This window comes from Acanthochromis polyacanthus, chromosome 12 (genome assembly GCF_021347895.1).
Source record: "Acanthochromis polyacanthus isolate Apoly-LR-REF ecotype Palm Island chromosome 12, KAUST_Apoly_ChrSc, whole genome shotgun sequence".
NCBI classification, from domain to species: domain Eukaryota; kingdom Metazoa; phylum Chordata; class Actinopteri; family Pomacentridae; genus Acanthochromis; species Acanthochromis polyacanthus.
The window spans coordinates 7,570,019-7,592,226 of NC_067124.1; positions in this window are offsets into that span (position 1 = coordinate 7,570,019).

A 22,208-nucleotide genomic window follows, 5' to 3' on the forward strand; every position below is an offset into this window, starting at 1 on the left:
TATTTTTATGGAACCAATCAATTCTAAATTTTTAATGGCTGTTTTAGGATTTGTTTAGTATTATAGCTGTAATTGTACTATAAGAAATTGCACTTGAAGACTAAAGAGTGATTCTTTATGCAATATACATAAACCACCACTATAGAGTGATTTATGGTTTATGAATGTATAAATAATATAATAATGGATTAATGAAGTCACAAAGTTGAGGGCTGCACAGTAAAGTAGTGGTTAGCACTGTCACCTTACAGCTGGAAGATCCCCGGTTCACATCCTGGCTTTTCCGGGACTTTTCTACATGGAGTTTGCATGTTCTCCCTGTGCATGCGTGGGTTTTCTCCGGGCACTCCGGCTTCCTCCCACAGTCCAAAAATATGCTGAGGTTATTTGATTACTCTGAATTGTCCGTAGGTGTGAATGTGAGTGTGATTGTTTGTCTGTATATGTAGCCCTGCGACAGACTGGTGACCTGTCCAGGGTGTCCTCTGCCTTCACCATAAGTCAGCTGAGATAGGCTCCGGCCACCCCGCGACCCTAATGAGGATTAAGCAATGTATAGATAATGGGTGGATGGATGAACAATGAGTTGATCAGAAAATGTCACCTAAATAAGTCAACAAATATGAAATATTAAAGAATTACTAACAAAAGTAAATACATTAATGAATTGTAAAGTCATGATTAACTGAAGGGAATAAAAAATACTATAAATGATGAACACGTTGAAACAAAATCAATGAATAAACAAAACAGGAATACAATAAATTCATAAATCAAAACAATTAAATGTGACGACATGATGGATAATAAAGTAACTTGATCAGTAAAAACATGACTGAAAGTGAATTAATGTAAATGTACCAATGAGAGAAAACAATATGGAGCATCGCCTTAGTTCACACAAGCAAGGAGTCGGCTCGTCACAAGGCACTCTTCTATCCAATTGTTACCTACCTCAGCCCATCCACTTAGTGTGTTTTATAAGTGAGGCTCAGTCTTTCTGCCCAGTTCTCGCTAACCACATCACTGCTACAGCACCCTCAGCAGGTTAGCAAATATCCCCTTCTTCCTCAACCACCTCCTTTAAAGGTTCAACATCATAATTGTCTACAAGTTAATAAAGAAGGCATACCTCTCTGCATCTACTCTGTTTAGTCAGTGGCAGAGAGGAAGAGGAAGAGGAAGAGGAGCCAGGTGGGAGCAAAGCGCATCTTGTTCTGACATCTCAACAAGCTGCAAACCTAAACTGCTCAAGTTACACCTTCTTACTCATGGAGGAAGAAACTGCATGTCAGTCTGAAATAAATGGGTAAATTCATCTGAAATGTGAATAAATGTATGCATGAATGAATGGATGACTCAATGAATCAATGAACAAATGACAAAGGATTTTGTTGCTGTCCCTCTTTTAGGAAATGACTGACATAAAAAACTGGATAGATGGATGTAAGTAAAGTAGTATGTATAGTACTTTTATAGTACTAAATGAATAAATATATACATTGAATGAACACATGACATGCACCTATAAGTACAAGTCAGGGTTGGGTTATAAAAAAAATATCTAAATCTTTGATGATCCCAGGAGCACCATCAATCCATCATAATCAAAGAGGAGAGAATATGGCACCACAACAAACCTGTCGAGGGACCACCAAAACCCACGGACTGAACAAGGAGAGCATTAATCAGAGTGGCAGCACAGAGACCAAAGATAACCCTGGAAGAACTGCAGAGTTCCACAGCAGAGACTGGAGTATCTGTCCGTAGCACCACAATAAGGCACACACTCCAAAGAGCTGGGCTTCATGGAAGAGTGATCAAAAGAAAGCCATTACTTCCACCTAAAAATAAGAAGGCACATTTTGAGTTTGCAAAAAGGCATGTGGGAGACTCCCAAAATAGAATAGAATAGAATAGAATAGAATAGAATCACTTTATTCATCCCCGAAGGGAAATTCAGTTGTCAGGGTTCTTGTCTGTTTAATTTTTTTTTTTTTTTTTTTTTTTTTTCTCTTTTTTGTCTGCATTTATTCTCATTGTTTAACTCCATGAAAGGGGTGTCAACACTTTATGAGATTAATGCATATTTTAGTCTTGCAGCCAAATATCTTATTATTTGGTGCATGCGTGTGACCATCACCAGCCCTCCCTGAAAGCTAAGCTGACACTTTTTATTACATTACCCTGTTTAAGAGCCAGGGAGGGCAGTGCTACACCTCAGTGGTGATGTGAGGGGAAACAAAGGGGTGGACAGGACGAGAGGGGATGGACAGGGACAGGGTCTAGCAAGCAATACTATTACATCTGAAGAATATCAGGTGTTGTGCTATTCCCAACTAATAATTACCCATCAATAAGACAAAAAAGCAAACACATACACAAGAGAACAGAAAACCAAACAAACAATAAATAAATAAATAAATGAAAGAATAATTAGCCAGACAGTACTAAACACCATAGTTGTGGGTGTCATGTTAGTATAGAGTGGAATAGGCCAGATGATACTAGAGGAAGATACTAGAGAAAAGGAGAGAGGGTTTAGTTTGAGATTAGACTCTGGAGAGAGTCTCAGCACATTCCGGCGGGTCCCATCACTGCTCAACAGCGGAACTCGACAGGAGCTGGTGGGACCTGAGCAAACATGCACATGCAAGTGTGAAAGACCCCGAAGCCCAGAACAGCCATCACAGCAGTGCAGTGCCAAGCCGACAGGGCACCCCCCCACAGGCCGAGGAGCCACGGGGCAGCGCCCCCAGAGAGCAACCGGGGCCACCATGTACCACACGGACCCCGAAGACAAGAGGGCGAAGCTACCAACACCCCCAGCACGCCGGAACCGGCCCAGGCAGCCCGGGGCAAGCGGACCCACCCGCCACCCAAACCCCAACCCCGCCCGCCCCAGCCCCCACCAAACCCCCACACCCCACCACCCCACCCACCCACACCCCACCCACCCCCCACCCCCAAGGGGGGCCGACGGCCCCAAGCAGCCGGGAAGCCAGACACAGGGGCAGAGCGCCCCGCCGAAGGGACGGCAACCAGCCCAACACCGGGGCAGGCCGCCACCGGAGGCCGGCCGGAGGGAACCGGAGCCGGGACCCAATGCGAGTCCAGAGGGCAAAAATGGACAGAGCAGTGGGGCCCGGCAACGCCAATGGGGGGGGCACCCCGCATACCCACCCGCACCAGCCCCCGGGCGAGCACAGCACACCCAAGGCCCCCACATCCCGCGACACGAACCAACCCCCCCACCAGGATAGAGGCACCACACACAACCAGCCCGCGCCAAAGCCACAGCACCCACCAGGACAGCCAGTCCAGATCCCGCAGCCCAACAAGGGTCACCGCACCAGCCGGGACCAGCAGGACACGCAGGAGAACCCCCACAGGCCCCGGACCCCCGGCCCCGGGGACCCCCAGCCACAGCGACACGGATGATGGTGCACCCCGCCGCCCCATAGCCGTAAAGCCATATGGGGGCCAGATCCCACCAGAGAGGCCATAACGGTGAAACCCACCCGTTATTCTCCTATTAATATGTCTCCCGATCCCTAACGGGAAACATTATCCCAGCACCGTGGTAGTGTAACCCTGGGTGTCATGTGGTGCATTAAAAGTGGGAAGGCTGGGGGGGCGTTAGCCAACCCAGACCTAGCCCCAAGGTGAGTGTGTGTGGTGCATTAAAAAAAAAAGATTGGAGAGCAGGGGAGGCAGGCAAGAGGGTGATGAGGGGGAGACAGGGCCGTATAGCCCTGCCACCCGCCACACCACAGTGCCCATCGTTCCCACCCCCACCTGCCCCCGGGGCCCTAAATGTTGTGTCCCTATATGTGCCTAAAGGTTGCTATTTACAGTGAGGTGTGAAAAATGTGAGGTGCACAATCAGAGGCATTCTGGTGTGGATCTGGCCCAAGAGGACAAAGCAGTGGGGGAGGCAGGTAGCAAGACCACCGGTACTGACGCAGAGGGCCCCCAGAGCCAAGAGGCAAGGGACCGGGGAGGGCCCACACGAACCAACTGGCCCAGCCGGCACAAGAACCCCCCGGGAGCTGCAGATCAGAGCAGCGCCCCGGCAGGCGCCGTAGCCCCAACACAGGTCAGCCACATGCGGCGCCCCACCTCGAAGGGGGGACCAGGCCGCGCCACAAGGAAGCGAGGGCCACAAGCCGCCACACCCACCCAGGAGCCGGCACGACAAGGACGCAGGGCGCCCACCCCGCAGCGCCCCCGAGACCCCACCCACCCCACCACACCCCAGGACAGCACCAGGCCCGGACGGAGGCCCCCAGCCAGCAGAAACTGGACTCCAGTGGGGGCACACAGGCCAGGATGAAGGCCTGTGCCCAGGTGGGCCAGAGCCACCCCCCAGAGAGAACACCCAGCCCCCGCGCCAGACCACCCGCCCGCAGAGGGCCACCGGCCCCCCACGGGAGAGGGAGAGGGGCGAGGAGGGGCGGGCAGGCAGGAGAGGAGGGAGGAGGAGGGTAGCGGAGCAGGAAGGGACAGGGGAGCAACGGAGGGGCCGACTCACCCGAAGCCCCCCGGACCAGCCAGGCGCCCAGGAGAGATCAGCCGCCGACACCCCAAGGTCCAGGGAGAGCGTGCAGACCCAGCAGACCTAGAGCTCAATGGGGGAGACACCCGAGACATCCAACACCAGGGAGAGGGGCACAAGCCACCCCGACCCCGCAGAGCCAGAGAGCAACCCCGGGAACCCTAGAGGAAGGTCACCACCAGTGCATGCATACGGTCTTGAAGTCCATGGTGCTATCAATCTTTGAGAGTTGTAGTGTTAATAAACTGAAATAAAACAGAGGAAAGTTAGACCATATGCACAGACAGAACAGGTATTACAGATTTTTTTTTTTTTTTTTAATAAATAATGGAGGCAGTGGCATACGCCCACATACAAGCAGGAGCTATAAGTTAATATTTAATGAATTAATAAATGGAGACCATTTTTCTTTAAATGAGTCCAATTGTTTTTTCCGGGTAGCAGACATTCTCTCCAGTGAAATGTGTTCTGTGAGGAGGTTTAGCCAATGGATGATGTTGAGGGCTTTCTTATCTTTCCAGTTGACTAAAATAGTTTTTTTGGCAATGGCGATAGCTGCAAGTGTGGGTTGGATGTGGATAACCGGTAAGGCTGTTAGCGTTAGGTCACCAATTAGGCAAATGTTCGGGGAATGTGGAATCCCACAGCCCAAAATATCGGAGAGTTTCTGTGTGATTAGTGCCCAGAATTGATAGACAGGTGTACATAGCCAAAGGGCGTGAAAATATGTGTCAGCCATGTTTTGAGTGCATTGAGTACATGTGTCTGAGTTTGAGAAGCCCATTTTATATAATTTATATTGGGTTATATGCGTTCTATGAAGAACCTTAAATTGGATCAGTTGTAAGTTGGTATTTTTTGTCATTTTAAATGTGTTTTCACAGATCTGGGTCCAAAAATCAGAGTCAAAGGATTTGGACAAGTCTTCTTCCCATTTGTGAGTTGGTAGGTGAATAGAATCTGTCTTTGAGAGTAAACTATAAATTTTTGAGAGGTTCTTTTTGTTTCTTGGAGACAGTTTCGCAATATATTTGACAAATTCAGGTGGCTGTAAATCAGTTGGCTGTGGATTAGACTGAAGCGATGGAATTCTACTTGTAAGCGTCTTCTTTACCTGTAGGTAGTGGAGGAAGTTTCCATTTCTTATTTCGAATGTTTGGAATAAGTTTGTATATGTCCTAAATATGTTATCATCAAAAAGGTGGTGGAGGTGGGTGACTCCTCTCTCTGCCCACGTCCTGAAATAAAGAGCTATTTTATTGTTTGCAAAATCAGGGTTGTGCCAGATTGGGGACAGTATGCTGGGTTTTAATTGGGAGCCTGTGACCTCCAATGTTTTCCACCAGGCAGACAAGGTGGAGGCAATCATTGGGTTCTTGAAGCAGGAGTGATGTTTAAGGGCGGAAGTGATAAAGGGCAGGTCAGAGATTTTGATCTGGTTACAATCTAACTGTTCTAGTTCCAGCCAGGAGTTATATTCTACATGTGGATGAATCCATTTGGTGATATACTGAAGTTGGTTGGCTAAGTAATAATACATGAAGTTGGGGGCTCCCAGTCCCCCTTCTGATTTATTCCTCTGGAGGGTGGCCAGACTGATTTTAGCCTTTTTGTTCTTTGAATAGAATTTACCAATGGCAGAGTCTAACGATTGAAACCACTTTGATGTGGGTTTAAACGGAATCATGGAAAAGAGGTAGTTGATTTTAGGTAATATTTTCATTTTAACCGTAGCTAATCGTCCCAAAAGGGAGATGGGGAGGTTATTCCATCGCCTTAGATCATCACAGACTTTATCCAAAAGTGGGGTGTAGTTCAGGTGAACTAGCTCTGAGAGTTTGGAGGAAATATTTATGCCTAGATATCTGATGTTGCCAGTAGGAATAGAATAATTCGAGGTTTGGACTGTGGGATTCCATGAGTTTTCTGTTAAAGGTAATATGATTGATTTTGACCAGTTGATGGAGTAGTCTGAAAGACGTGAGAAGGTTGTAATGAGGTTAAATACTTCCTTCACTGAGGTTTTCGGTTCTTGTAGGTAAAGTAAAATGTCATCTGCGTATAGGTTAATTTTGTGTTCAGTCTCCAGAGCACATATACCTTTGATATCAGTGCTTTGACGTACAGCTGTTGCTAATGGTTCGATAAAGATCGCAAACAATAAAGGAGAGAGTGGGCATCCTTGTCTCGTTCCCCTTTGCAAACTGAAACTTTGTGAAGTGATTCCATTAGTGGTGACTGTAGCCTTGGGTGAGTTGTACAGAGCCGATATCCACTGGATAAAAGACTCTCCGAAGCCAAATTTACGGAGCACAGCGAAGAGAAAAGACCAATTGACTTTGTCAAAGGCTTTTTCTGCATCCAGTGACATAACGATAGCTTCTTTATTGTGGTGTTGCGTCAGAGAGATTAGATTAAGAAGTCTTCTGATATTGTTGGTGGAGTGTCGGCCATTTATGAAACCAGTTTGATCATAGTGGATCATTGACGGGATAATTTTCTCCAACCTAGAGGCGAGTGCTTTAGAGATAATTTTGATGTCAGTGTTGATTAGTGACAGAGGTCGATAGCTGGAGGGGAGTGTAGGGTCTTTGTCTGGTTTCAATAATAATTTAATTGCAGCTGTATTCATATGTGAACTTATATAACCATTATTTTTAATCTCTGTCACTGTCCTGAAGAACAGGGGTGCTAACATTGACCAGAATTGTTTAAGAAATTCAGCAGGGAAGCCATCAGGACCAGGTGCCTTGCCTGCTGGCATACTGTCTAATGCACACTGTAACTCTTTGATAGATAATGGAGCATCTAGTGTGTCTCTATAATCTGATGTTAATTCGGGCAAGTTTAGATTGTCAAGAAAGTTATGAATATCTTCTTCGTTTGGGTTGACTGTAGATGAGTATAAACTCCGGTAATAGTTATAGAAAGTCTGATTAATTTCCTGGGGTGACTGAGTGTATTTTCCTGAGGGATCCTGAATTGCTGTTATGAAGGATTTTTCTTTATTGCGCTGGAGTTGGTTTGCAAGAAATTTTCCTGTTTTATTGTTGTGTTCAAAATCATTATATCTCAGCTGTTGTAATAGGAACTCTGTTTTCTTTGATAAGATATTATCGAGTTTTAGTTTAACATTTTGTAGTTCAGACCATAATTGATCACTTGGATTTATTGCATAGTTCTCCGTAAGTTCTTTAATTTTTTCCTCAATTTCTTCCTGTAGTTGTTGATCCTTTTTTTTCTTGTACGAGGAGTACGATATTATTTTGCCTCTGATTACGGCTTTTCCAGTTTCCCAAAGTAAAGATGGAGATACATCGTTGGAATCATTGTTTTTAAGAAAGTCTGCCCACTCACTTCTTATTATTCGATCAAATTCATGGTCTTCGAGTAGAGAGATGTTTAGGCGCCAAGTCAGAGGAGGTTTAGGGATGGAATCTGTCTGCAGGCTGAGAGATATTGGTGCGTGGTCGCTGATAATGATTGGGTGAATTTTAGTAGTAGCTTTGTGTGCGATAGAGTTATTTGAGAGGAAAAAGTCAATTCTTGAAAATGTTTGGTGCACCTGAGAGAAAAAGGTATAGTCCCTCTTTGTTGGGTTTTTGAGTCTCCAGACATCTTCTAGTCCAAAATCTTTCATATAATCCTGCATGACTTTTGCTGATTGTGGTTGTTTTGCATGTATTGGACTATGAGATCGATCTAGTGACGGGTTTAATACTATGTTGAAGTCGCCACCGATAATGGTTGTTGAGTTAGCGGATAGGTCTGCTAAGTGGGAGAAAACCACATGAAAGAAGGCTGGGTCATCATTATTTGGGGCGTACAGATTAACAATTGAATATAATTTATTAAAGATTGTTGCCTGGATAATAATATATCTGCCCTCTGAGTCTGTTATTGTGCTATTTAAAGTGAATGGTACTCTCTTATGGATGAGAATAGTGACCCCTCTTTGTCTGCTGTTATAACAAGATGAAAAGATGGTATTATAATTACAATCTAATAGAGATTTTTCTTCTGATTCTACTAAATGCGTTTCTTGGAGGAGCAAAATATCTGCTTTTAATTTGGAGACATAGTCCATAATTTTAACTCTTTTTGTTTGTGAGCGTATGCCATGAACATTCCAGGCTACAATATTTAACTTGAACATAAAGAGAGATGTTCAGTCATTGAATAAATCGCAACATAGAGTATCGTCTGTGTGTGTCCCTGTGAGCTGTTTGTTGCTGTCTGTGAGCTGTGGGCGTTGGAGAACGATGCACATAGCAACTCAGGATCTATATATACATTATATAATAGCACGATATTGCCTGAAACATTATCAACAAACACATTATCAAACATAGAAGCACAATAAACATGGGGGGTACATAGGGTGTAAGTGAAAATGAGGGGGGTGAGTGTGTGAGAGGGGGAGAGGGGTAAAGGGAAACATATAGAGATGGAGAGACAGAAAAGGAGGAGGAGGAGGGGGTTCTCCAGTGGGGAGTGTAGATAGGGAGGGTGACACATTTACATTCATGCGATTTTGATTTTTTTTTTTTTTTTTTTTAATTACGTTTTCTAAACTAAATTAATAGGTGGTATACTAAGTGTTTAAGTCTTTATTATCATTCTTCTTATTATTATTAGAAGAGCCAGGGTGTAATAGAAGTTTCCCGAAATAACTGCCCATCTATGTATAGTTTGTCCACAACTAGTGCGGTCCGTTTACCTTTCTGCCTGTGTTCTTTCATGATGGGGTATAAAACTTTGCGCCTCTCGTTTATTTCTCTGGGAAACTGGTCATTCATTCCGTAAGACGTACCTTTCAGCTCCCGTCCTTTGCTCCTTACAAGCACTTTCTGTTGGAAGTGCTCGAACTTTGCGACGATAGGACGGGGGCGGTTTCCACCTCGGGGTCCAATCCGGTGGATGCGGTGGAAAGTGATGTTTTTAACCGTGTCCGCAGGGATTTTAAGCGCTGACACCATGAAGTTTTTAACCAAAGACTCTGGATTATCCGGTGTGGATTCAGCGATGCCAGAGAAGATCAAATTTTCCCGCATACTCCTCGACTGAATGTCCAGGACGGTCTCCTTCAGGGTTTTGTTTTCTTTTTTAAGTGTACTCACCTCTGAAGTGACGGCTGTCAGCGTGGACCGGAGTTCTGAGTTGTCTCTCTGCAGGTCATCTATCTGCTGGTGAGTGAACTCCAGGGTTGTCTTCAGGTCCTTAATCTCCTGGTGAAGCAGACCAAGGATATCGAGTTTTTTATTAATAGATTCAAGAACACTTACCTGGATATCCGTGGTCAACAGGTCTTGTGTGTCAGTCGCGGAGTCGGCCTTCTTCCTCTTGTTTGGGTTTGGGGTCGGGGTCTGGGTGACTGATTCCTCCATCGTGCACCGGATGAAGCAGTCGTCGATAAATCTCTCGAGGTCCTCCACCTTTAGCACTACTTCTACGATCTTGAGCAGGCTACTTAGGTTGTTTTTTTTAAATATAAATTAGTCGAGAAAACGGCGATTTGTTTAGTTCTAATCTAGCAGCTGGGGGCCGCCATGTTGAATTTTCGTCACTCTCGCAGAATCTCGCGATCTCACAGCATCTCGTCCTCTATTCCTCTCGGCCTGTATTCCTCCCTTGTCTGTTTAATTTTGAATTGAATAGCCTGACTGCTGATGGTATGAAAGATTTTCTAAATCTTTCAGAAGTGAAGTGGATGATCCGTGTTTGTCAGAATGGCCTCCATCTTGCTCAGTGCCCGTCTGTAAGCGCCATTTTGCAGTCCTACTATATTTTAAGAAACGATCATCTGTGGTATTGAAATGCAGAATTTTCTAAAGTGAGATGGTTAAATTGTTCACCTTAATTATGATCCTGTTAGGCTTCCGTAGGCTTGTAAATGCAGCCACGAAGAAGAATGTGCGGAAGTGGTTGTGTTGTTGTTGTGACAGAAAGCGAGTGAGAGTGCAGCAATACGGTAGTTTTACCGTTTTTGCCGTCGTCGTTATTATCATCATATTTGTTTTGAGATGATGTGGTTAAATAAAACGCGTAAAACGAGCTCTCTTCCCTCGTTTTTTGAAGTGGTTATGTCGACAAGAGGCTGAAGAAAAGTAAAGATCGAACTACAGAACTTCAAGAAGCTACAGAACTAAAGATAACCACTACATTAAGTAAAACTACCTGGCTCACAAACAAGGCAACTGCATCGTCATGAAGTCGCAGTGAACGGTAAAGACTGTATGAAGCACAAAGATAAATGCCTGGTCGAATTGAATGTAATGAGAAACAACTACAACGTGGTAAATACGACACAAGAAAGAAGCACTATCGTTACGCCGCCATATGCCAAGATTAAAATGTAGAAGCTGAGTGTGCAGCCTTTTGTGAAGTGACACAATAAAGATGTTTTGGTCTTCAGAAGATGACACTGCAAATGAAAGCGCCAAGTGCTTTGTGTAATAGACCATCTCATGGCAAGAACGCGTGTTGAACGTTAAGCTGCAAAAGAAACATGGCGGACAATGATGGGCTTAGAAGCAGGCAAGAGGACCAAAGCAGCAGCACCGGCATTGGTCACAAGAGGGCAGTAAAGTATACAGAAAAGGGTCTGGAAGACCAAATAACCAGACAAGTGAATGCAAGAAGAGCAAAACTCTCACAACTGACATTAAAAACGAACCAGATTAATGCTTTGATGAAAAAGAATGAAGACCCAGACATTATTGATGAACATTTAAATGAATACTCAAGACTCCTAAATGAGTTTATTCAGTCAAACAATGATGTTCTCAGGTTACTGCCTAATGAAGAGAAAAGTGCTGATCAGACATTTTGGTTTGTACCTAAACGAGACAACTTAAGTGGCTTTATGGCTGAAGTGGAAAAGTGGACAATTGTGTCAAGGCAACAACAGCAAGATGATGTGAGCCCAGAGGATAGCGCATCTATGGCTGCTGGACCAGCGAGAAGGAAGTCAGGCTCCTGCATCAGTGAAAGTGCAGTTAGTAACCACTCATCTAGAGCATCCCGAGTTTCGTCTGCATCATCCACACGTCACAAGGAAGAAGCAGAGAGAGCAGCCTTGATTGCACGAGCAGCAGCTTTGAAAAAGAAGCAAGAGCTGGAAATGGAAGAATGCAGAATAAAGGCTAAAAAGGAACAGCTTGAGTTAGAGACAGCCATTGCTGCTTCCACTGCCAAAACAAAGGCATTGGAAGAATTTGAGAGTGAAGAAGGTATAAATGAAGGTGAGCATTTATTTGCAGTAGGTGCAACACACAGTCACCAAAAGACTTCACCTCCATTAGAAAATAATGACCACTCAGACTCTCAAGAGCGGTCACACAAACCATACAATTTCCAAATAAAGCAAGAGAATGACATGCAACAAGGCAATGAAAATGCCCAAATAAACCTGTGTGAAGTAATGCTGAAACAGAATGACTTAACTGAGATGCTAGTGAAACAACAGAGGCTATCACATCTGCCCCAGAGAGAGATTCCTGTTTTCAGCGGTGACCCACTGGAGTTTAAACCATTTGTGAGGGCATTTGAACACACAATCTATGAAAAAACTGAAAGTGACAGTGACAGATTATATTATCTAGAACAATTCACCAGAGGTGAACCCAGAGATCTTGTCAGAAGTTGCCAACACACAACGTCTCAGCAAGGTTTTGAAGAGGCAATGAAGCTATTAAAGTATCACTATGGAAATTAAATTAAAATAGCAACTGCCTACATGAACAAGGCACTGAACTGGCCACAAATAAAGTCAGATGATGCTAAAGCGTTGAACAGTTACTCCCTGTTTCTCAGTGGCTGTAATAATGCAATGCAAGACATTGACGAGCTTGAAGAATTAGACAATCACACCAACCTAAGAGCCATTGTAGCCAAACTCCCATACAAACTGAGAGAAATGTGGAGAGTTTCTGCCTTTGACATCCAAGAGGTGAGCAGAAGAAGGGCAAAGTTTCATGACCTTGTCAGATTTGTCAACAGGCAAGCTAAGACAGCATTAGAGCCACTGTTTGGTGACATTAAAGAGTCTGATGACAGGAGAAAGACCCACTTCAATGTCAGAACAACTGGAGCATCCAGACCAAAAGGAAGTACATTTGCCACAAGTGCAGCACCTATTGTGAAGGAAAAATCACCAGAATACAATGCCTTCCAGAAGTCATGTATGTACTGTGAGAAAAAACATACACTGGCAGAATGCTACAAAATCAGAAAACTGCCTTATAAAGAAAGGCTAGAGTTCCTTAAAGGAAAAGGACTGTGCTTTGCGTGCTTAACACAGAGACACATGAGTAAACAGTGTAAAAAGAGAATGGTTTGTGACTACTGCTCAAAGAGACATCCAAACATGCTCCATGTCACCAGAGAAGAGGATGAAACTGTTGAGAACACTCAGAATCACACAACTGAAAATGTCACTTCAAGTGAACCAGCATTTGTTTCAAGTGGAATATGTGGTGCTACCGGGGCCGGTAACAACACCTGTGCCTTGTCAATCATACCTGTTTACATCAAGGTAAAGAAAAGTAATAAGACAATCAAGACTTATGCATTCATGGACAATGGTAGCCAAGCCACATTCTGCTCTGAGAAGTTAATGAGACAGCTTGGCATAGAGGGTAAGAAAACTCAGATCCTTCTCCGCACAATGGGCCAGGAGAAGTTAGAATCAACATACCTTATTTCAGGTTTGGAAGTCTGTGGTGTGAACGAGAATGTTTACATTGACCTACCCGAAACATAAACTCACATGGACATTCCGGTGTCAAAGGAGAGCATTCCTGTGCAAAAGGATTTGGAAAAGTGGCCTCATCTGCATGGTATCCATTTGCCACAAATAGATGCAGATGTTGGACTTTTAATAGGATCCAATGCTCACAAAGCTATGGAACCGTGGGATGTTGTCCACAGTCATGATGACGGTCCATATGCAGTTCGAACAATCCTAGGCTGGGTCATCAACGGTCCTATTAACAGAGACAACACTTTCGCTTCAGAAAACAGAACAAGTGTGTCAGTGAATCGCATTTCCATTGCTGATGTGGAAACTTTGCTGCAGCAACAGATCAACCATGATTTTCCAGAGAAAGCCTGTGAAGAAAAGCAGGAAATGTCCCGAGAAGATGTTCAATTCATGGACTCTGTTGCTAAATCTGTCAAAATGGTTGAAGGACACTACAGCATAAGTCTTCCTCTTAGAAACAGATCTGTCAAGATGCCTAATAACCGTAACTTAGTTGTTCAGAGAGCAGAAAACCTGAAAAGGAAACTCATCAAAAACAAAGAGCTGCACAATGAATACCAAGTCTTCATGTCTGACCTACTGAGCAAAGGCTACACAGTTCAAGTGCCACTTGAACAACTTGAGACAGACACTGGAAGAATTTGGTACATACCCCACCATGGAGTGTATCATCCGCAGAAGAAGAAGCTTCGTGTAGTGTTTGATTGTGCATCATCGTATCAAGGCAAGTCACTGAATGGAGAACTCTTACAAGGTCCAGATCTAGCAAATTCGCTAGTTGGAGTGTTGACACGATTCAGACATGAACATGTTGCTTTAATGTCAGACATTGAGGCTATGTACCACCAGGTCAAAGTACCACCAGAAGACACTGATCTGCTACGTTTTTTGTGGTGGCCAGATGGAAACTTAAATGAACCCCTGGTAGAGTACAAGATGACTGTGCACCTGTTTGGTGCAACGTCCTCACCCAGCTGTGCCAACTTCGCTTTAAAAAAGACTGCTGAGAATGCTAAGGGCAAAATGTCACCTGCTGCAGTAAATGCAGTACTTCATAATTTTTATGTGGATGATTGCCTTCTTTCAGTGTCCAATGAGAAACAGGCTTGCATGATGGTTGAAAAGCTAGCATCACTGTGTGAAAGTGGAGGATTTCACTAAACCAAATGGGTGAGCAACAGCAGGGCTGTCCTTGCCTCGATCCCCGAGTCAGAAAGAGCAAAAGAGATCAAAGATTTAGATCTCTGCCCCGATGCACTACCTGATGAAAGAGTCCTTGGAGTAAACTGGTGTATTGAATCAGACTCATTCAAGGTCAGAATTAATGCGAAACATATGTCACAAACCAGACGAGGCATACTCTCATTTGTGAGTTCAATATATGACCCTCTGGGGTTCTTGTCTCCTGTCATCCTCCCAGCCAAAATGATAATGCAAGAACTTTGTGGAAGAAAACTGGCTTGGGATGAAGATATTCCCTCTGATTTGGCTAACAAGGCATTGTAATGGCTTTCTGATTTCATGAAACTGCATGGCTTCACAGTGAACAGGTGCTTGAAACCAATTGGTTTTGGAGTCATCGTGTCTGCACAACTGCACCATTTCGCAGATGCAAGCGAGAAGGGTTATGGTGTGGTCCCCTACCTTCGTGCCATTAATGAAAAGGGTGAAATCCACTGTTCATTCCTCATAGGAAAATCGAGAGTCTCCCCTTTGAAACAGACAACAATCCCAAGACTGGAATTAACAGCAGCAGCTGTTGCTGTAAAAATGGACAAACTCCTGAACAAAAAACTACAACTGCCATTGGAAGAATCTGTATTCTGGACAGACAGTACAACTGTCTTAAGGTATATTGCCAGTGAAAATGTCAGATTCAAAACGTTTGCCGCAAACAGAGTGTCACTCATAAGAGACAACTCTCAGCCAAGTCAGTGGAAGTATGTGAACTCTGAGCTGAATCCTGCTGACTACGCATCCAGAGGAATGAATGCAGACACATTTATTAAATGTCAACACTAGATCAACGGACCAGACTTTCTGACAAAGGACAAAGAACATTGGCCAATTTCACCAAACATGCCAAAGGAAATACAGTCAGATGTAGAAAGTAAGAGTGCTGTAAATGTACATGCTGCTGATGTACATATGGATCCACTTACCAAGCTCGTTCATCACTACTCAGAGTGGCACAGTTTGGCAAAGGTAGTGTCCTGGATGTTGAGGTTCAGACAGCTGCTCCAGAAGCTGAGTGAACAACGCAAAACTCTGTTGTCACAAGTCAGTCATAATCAGAGTTATGACAAGAAAAACGAAGTGTCAAAGCAGATGCAAAGGTTTAGAGTAACCGTGAAAGGGACTTTGTTGACTGTTGCAGATATTGTACAGGCAGAAGGTGCGATTATTAGGTTTTGCCAGCATCAGTGCTTCAGTGATGAGATTGAAACTCTTCAGAAAGGCCACAAGCTTAAAGGGTCAAGTTGCATTGTTAAACTTGATCCTGTTGTTGAGGACGGTACTTTGAGAGTTGGCGGAAGGTTGCATCAATCAGCCTTACCAGCAGATGCCAAACATCCAGTGATACTTCCTAAAGACCATCATGTCTCTACTTTGATCCTCAGACACATTCATGAGAAAACTGGACACAGCGGGAGAAACTTTATCCTTTCCAAACTGAGAGAGAGATTCTGGATTCTGAAGGCAGATTCTGCTCTGAGAAAAATACTGTCAAAGTGTATAACATGCAGAAAGATCTTAGCTAAACCAGAAGAACAAAGAATGGCAGACTTGCCAAGGGATCGCCTAATTCCAGATCAGCCCCCATTCACCAATGTGGGGATTGACTATTTTGGGCCCTTTGAGGTGAAATGTGGGCGTAGTCGAGTCAAATGGTAAATGGACTTGCTCTTATATAGCGCTTTTCTACTCATCAGAGTACTCAAAGCGCTTTTACAACAATTGCTCCCATTCACCCAGACACACACACATTCGCACACTAATGTGCAGGTTGCTAATCAACCTGCAACATCAGTCAGTATACATTCACACACCAGTGGAACAGTCACTGGTAGGCAATTCGGGGTTCAGAATCTTGCCCAAGGAAACTTCGGCATGCAGCACATGACTAGGCGAGAGCGGGAATCAAACTGCCAACCCTTCGATCATTGGACGACCCGCTCTACCACCTGAGCCACAGCCGCCCCAAAAGATACGGAGTTTTGTTTACGTGTCTCACTGTTAGAGCAATCCACCTGGAAGTTGCCCATTCACTCGAGACTGATGCATGTATAAATGCATTTAGAAGATTCGTAGCTAGAAGAGGTCAGGTGTCTGTTGCGCGATCAGACAATGGAACGAATCTAGTGGGATCGGAGAAAGAAATGCGTCAAGCAATTAAATGTTGCAATCTTTCTAAGATTTCAGAGGCACTCTTACAGAAAGGTGTTACCTGGATATTCAATCCACCAACGGGATCTCATTTTGGTGGTGTCTGGGAAAGACAGATACGATCTGTGAGGAAAGTACTTCACCAAATCCTGAAGCAGCAGATTCTCGATGATGAACGCCTTCAGACATTGTTATGTGAAGTGGAGTCTATTATTAATGATAGACCGATAACTAGAGTGTCTAATGACCCAAATGACATTGAAGCACTCACACCTAACCATCTACTCCTGTTGAAAAGACAACCAGTTCTACCACTTGGTGCGTTCAACAAAGAGGACTTGTATTCTAGGAGAAGATGGAGGCAGGTGCAGTATTTGGCAGACATGTTTTGGACTAAGGAGTATCTGCCACTTCTGCAAGAGAGACAGAAGTGGCTAAGGACAAAGAGAAACTTGAAACCTGGAGATGTTGTCCTGATCGTTGATGACAAAGCACTAAGAAGTTCTTGGTGTATGGGTAAAGTCGAAAGGACAGTACCTGATTCCAAAGGACATGTCAGACGAGTATTCGTCAAAACTAAAAATAGTGTGTTAGAAAGACCAGTTGATAAGTTATGTCTGTTGCTTGAAATGGATGAGTAATATGAATATTCATAAGCAATGTGTCATTGTGCAAAGGTCACAATTTGAATGAGTATATTGTTATTAGTTAAGATAGGACGTATGTGAATTTTGTGTTGCATTTCAGGAGTAAGTTTGTTTAGTAAGAGTTATTTGATTGTGATTTACTGCAAAAGACGCCTTTGTTTGATTTATAATTGTTTTGTTAGAGCAATAACAATTAGGGGCCGGAATGTAAGCGCCATTTTGCAGTCCTACTATATTTTAAGAAACGATCATCTGTGGTATTGAAATGCAGAATTTTCTAAAGTGAGATGGTTAAATTGTTCGCCTTAATTATGATCCTGTTAGGCTTCCGTAGGCTTGTAAATGCAGCCACGAAGAAGAATGTGCAGAAGTGGTTGTGTTGTTGTTGTGACAGAAAGCGAGTGAGAGCGGAGCAATATGGTAGTTTTACCGTTTTTGCCGTCGTCATTATTATCATCATATTTGTTTTGAGATGATGTGGTTAAATAAAACGCGTAAAACGAGCTCTCTTCCCTCGTTTTTTGAAGTGGTTATGTCGACAAGAAGCTGAAGAAAAGTAAAGATCGGACTACAGAACTTCAAGAAGCTACAGAACTAAAGCTATCCACTACACCGTCTCTCCACCTCATCCTCCAATGTGTTCAATCTGATTCCAACTACAGAGCCAGCTTTTTGAATCAGTTTGTTCAGACGCCTTGGATCCTTGTTCTTTATACTGCCTCCCCAGCAGACTGCAGCATAAAACAGGACACCTGCTACCACAGACTGATAAAACATCTGCAGTAAGATGGGTTAGGGTTAGGGTTACATCAGTAACAGGAACTACTTAACAACAACACATGTTCCTACCAAACTCTAGTAACATGCAGCAACCTGATGCTGCTGGATTGAATCCACTAAAGTCTTTGGAGGGAAAAAATATGGAGTGATACAAAGCAAAGTGGAGCGTATCAGTCTGTGGTTAGATGGCTTCAGTAGTCATACTCCTTACACACTGTACCGGCCATGTATACTTAGACTTGCATGGCTTAATCTTTGAGACAAGCATATGCTACTGGCAGGATCAACCAGGTAGCCCAGACGGGACGAGCGTGCAGCGCACGCCGGAGCGTAGAGCTAGTAATCGAAGTCTTCTGAGGCAATAAAGTCGGCTCTGGCCCTTTTTGTAGATGAAGTCTACGTTTGTAGACCAGTCCAACTTATTATCAAGGTGGACACCTAAATATTTATATGATGTCACCATCTCGATGTACACACCACAAGTGTTCACTGGATGAAGAGGGGGTTTGGATCTGCGGAAATCTATGATCATTTCCTTTGTCTTTGAGGCGTTGAGTACCAGGTAGTTTTTGTGACTCCAGTCACTGAAGTGTCTTATCAGATCTCTGTATTCAGCTTCATGTCCATTTCTGATACATGCCATGATAGCAGTGTCATCAGAGTATTTCTGAATGTGGCAGGACTCAGTGCTGTATGGAGGAAGGTGCTCTGGTCAAATGAAACTAAAATTGAACGTTTTAGCCATCAAGGAAAATGCTGTGTCAGGCACACACCCAACACATCTCATCACCAAGAACACCATCTCCACAGTGAAACATGGTGGCAGCAGGATCCATGGTGGATGCTGTGGGGATGTTTTTCAGCAGCAGGGACTGGGAAACTGGTCTGAATTCAGGGAAAGATGGATGGTGTTTAATACATGCATATTCTTGAGCAAAACCTTTTTGCAAAGGAACTGTATATTACATCACCATCAATAGAGGGATTTAATGACCAACTTGTTTGAAGGTACATGGATTATAGGTATTATTTCTGTACAAACACTAAGTTAAGATGTAAGGTATGACTGTATGTAGCAGTTTGGGATGATTAGAGCTTCCATTCTTATGTCAACCACAATAATCATTTGGAGGGGGGCTTTTATCCGAGCCACACCACGGTGCACCAGCAAGCCTTACAACATCCTGTGTGGTCAATTTTTGTTCTTATTAATAAGATGAATGTATGAAACCCGGACAGGCCAAAAAAGTATCACCATGCAGAAACCCTCATCTTTGAAAAATAAAAGTAAAGTGAAAATCATAACGATGTACCTTTGGACTATGGATGTCTCCATTTAGACATTATTTTTGTTTGTTTCTTAGTTGGTTTTTTGTTTGTTTTGTTTTTTTTGCTCCAGATCCAGTCAAATCATTTAATATTTTGTATCAGCTGATATCTGTATCCTAAATAATACACACTTCAACTGTTGCAGATTAGCTGTAGTTACTTGGTTGCACTGCACTGTAAAGTGTATATAAGCTTTTGTTCTCAACTGTAGCTGTGTGTTATTGAAGTGAATTGATGCTGTGCAGCTCCAGTCAAGAAGATGTGCTTTGCCTTGCATGCTGATAACGTGCATGTTTATGTTCGAAATTAGATATCAGGGACACAGCCAAACAAAAGATCACCTCTGTGGAGTCTGTCAGTCTGAGAGTATGAGGAGTAGAAAGTAGAAGGAGGAAAGGAGGTCCTTGTCCTTGAAAGAAGAAACACAATGACTAGAGTTTGAATATAGAAAAAATACTCCTGCTTCATCTCACCATGATAAGAGTCATGAGAGCCGAGTGGAGACGGAGTGAAAGAAGAAGAGAATGCTGTAAACAAGCTCAGTTTTGTAGATCAGTTTTGAAAGTCAAGAAATGGGTTCTGTAAAGCGTCTTGAGACGATTCGATTGTAATTGAAGCTATATAAACAAAACTGAATTGAATTGAATTGAAATGTATCTGGTATTTTTAAATAGAGAAGAAACATGCTGCTGGATCAAAGCTAAGCAGCTGCGAAATGCTACCAGTTATGGTTACAATGGATTCTAATGTTTCAAACATTATGTACTGCTTTCACTGTGCACATCAGAGTGCTGCCCTCCTGCTAGTGTTGCAGTCGAGACCACCTAAACCGAGACCAAGACATGGCTGAAACCACAGTGTATCGAGAGCGAGACAAGGCCAAGACTTTGAGGGGTCGAGACGGAGTCAAGTCCGAGACCAAGATAAAGCGAGACCGAGTTGAGACCGAGACCATATTAAACTTAACTTAACTATTTTATTCAACACTTATTCAATGTAGTTTTTAGGCAAGTGTAAGGTTGTCTGTAATATTATTGTCTGCAACTACAACCAACCATTCAATATGGAATGTGTCAAACAAATATTTAATACTTGCATCTTCATTTTTGTCTTGTTTTCGAAACAACATTGTATTGTTTTTGTTTTTTTTAACTTTAAACCAACAGCAAGCCATGTACAAATATGTACAATTTGCTATAACATAGCCAAATCTAGAATAGTGTTTCTCTTTATTTCTATTACACCACAAATATTCCTTGATTGATAAATTGGATAAAGCTGAACATGGGTGAATTTTTGTTTTTAAAAAGGTGGATTATTGTAACAGAAAAAACCTGAGAACCACTATTCTATAAAATAGAAAAAAAATAATGCAATGTAATGCATCTAAAATGCAAAGAAAAATAACATGTCAATGTGTCTTTAAACACTGAAAGGCCAAACTACCTATGTTTCCCTGAGAAACCGCTGAGGTAAAATACTTTGTTATTCAAAGTTCACCACTAAGAAAAATAACATCATGGGAAGTGAGTTTAAAGTAGGGGTTTGGTTGCATTTTAGGAGCATGAGAGACTGCAACATTTTGTGACCGAAACATGCACGATGGGGTCTCATTATAATGCCCTCTCTGCTAAAAACCCTCTCCAATGGTGCCGAAGAGGCAGGGACTGTCAGCACCTTCAGTGCCAATTTGTGCAGCTGAGGAAACTTGTCTCTGTTTTTTGCCCAAAAGACAAGTGCATTGTCAGTGTCAGATTCGTGGATGGCTCCTCCTCACTCTCACTGTCATCAGACTGCTGTTGTGGCATGTGAACTTTGAAAGCACATTTCATATTGGCAGCATTGTCTGTAATTATATAACTTATCTTCTGACGGATGCCATTTTCCTCTGTGATCTCCTCAAAAACAAAAGCGATCCGTTCCTCACTATGTCTGCCTGTAAAACGCATACAGTCCAGCAGGTAGAATTCAAGTGCATAGGGGTCTTTTGTTTCGCAGCACACATGTGCAGTCACTCCAAGGAAGGAGCGTAGCCTGCAATCAGACAAGAGATCAGTTGTTAACGACACAGACGACTGTGTAGCCAGCTTCTCCAAAACAGTTTCCTTGACTTTCTTTACCAACACTGGTATCCATTTCTCACAAATTGTCCATCTGGAGACTGGTGTATATTTGCATCCACAATCTCAAGAAAGTGTTTAAAATGTCCATTTTCCACGAATGAAAGTGGCAGACTACATTCACCAATTAAATCTTTGACAATGGCTTCAGTGATGGCTTGCTGCCTTGGTGAATGTAAACTGTGGACCTGAACTTTCTGTGCAAAGGATTGCAAAGTTGGCTGTTTGATATCTTTCTCGAGCCCCACTTTGTACTCCAAAAATCTGTAAATCATAAAGACATCTGGTCATATAACAATGAATCATATCAAAAAAGAATCTTATTTACAGTGTAAGATGAACAGAAAAGAAAACTGTTAATTTATGAAACATCTATATAATATTAAAAACACAAATGGGTGAATCAGCACAATGCCTGCATGACAGGAGCATTATAGCAACCAAGTTTTTCAAATAGTTACACAAAGATATGTTATTAAATGACCACACGAGTTCATTTTCTTACTTTAACACTGGCATTACAATCATTTTCATGAAGGGGATCGGTGTGTATTTTTTTTCATACGTGAAAAACGTGAGTTGTATATGTGAGATGTAACTTTTTCATAGATGGGGTGCATAAT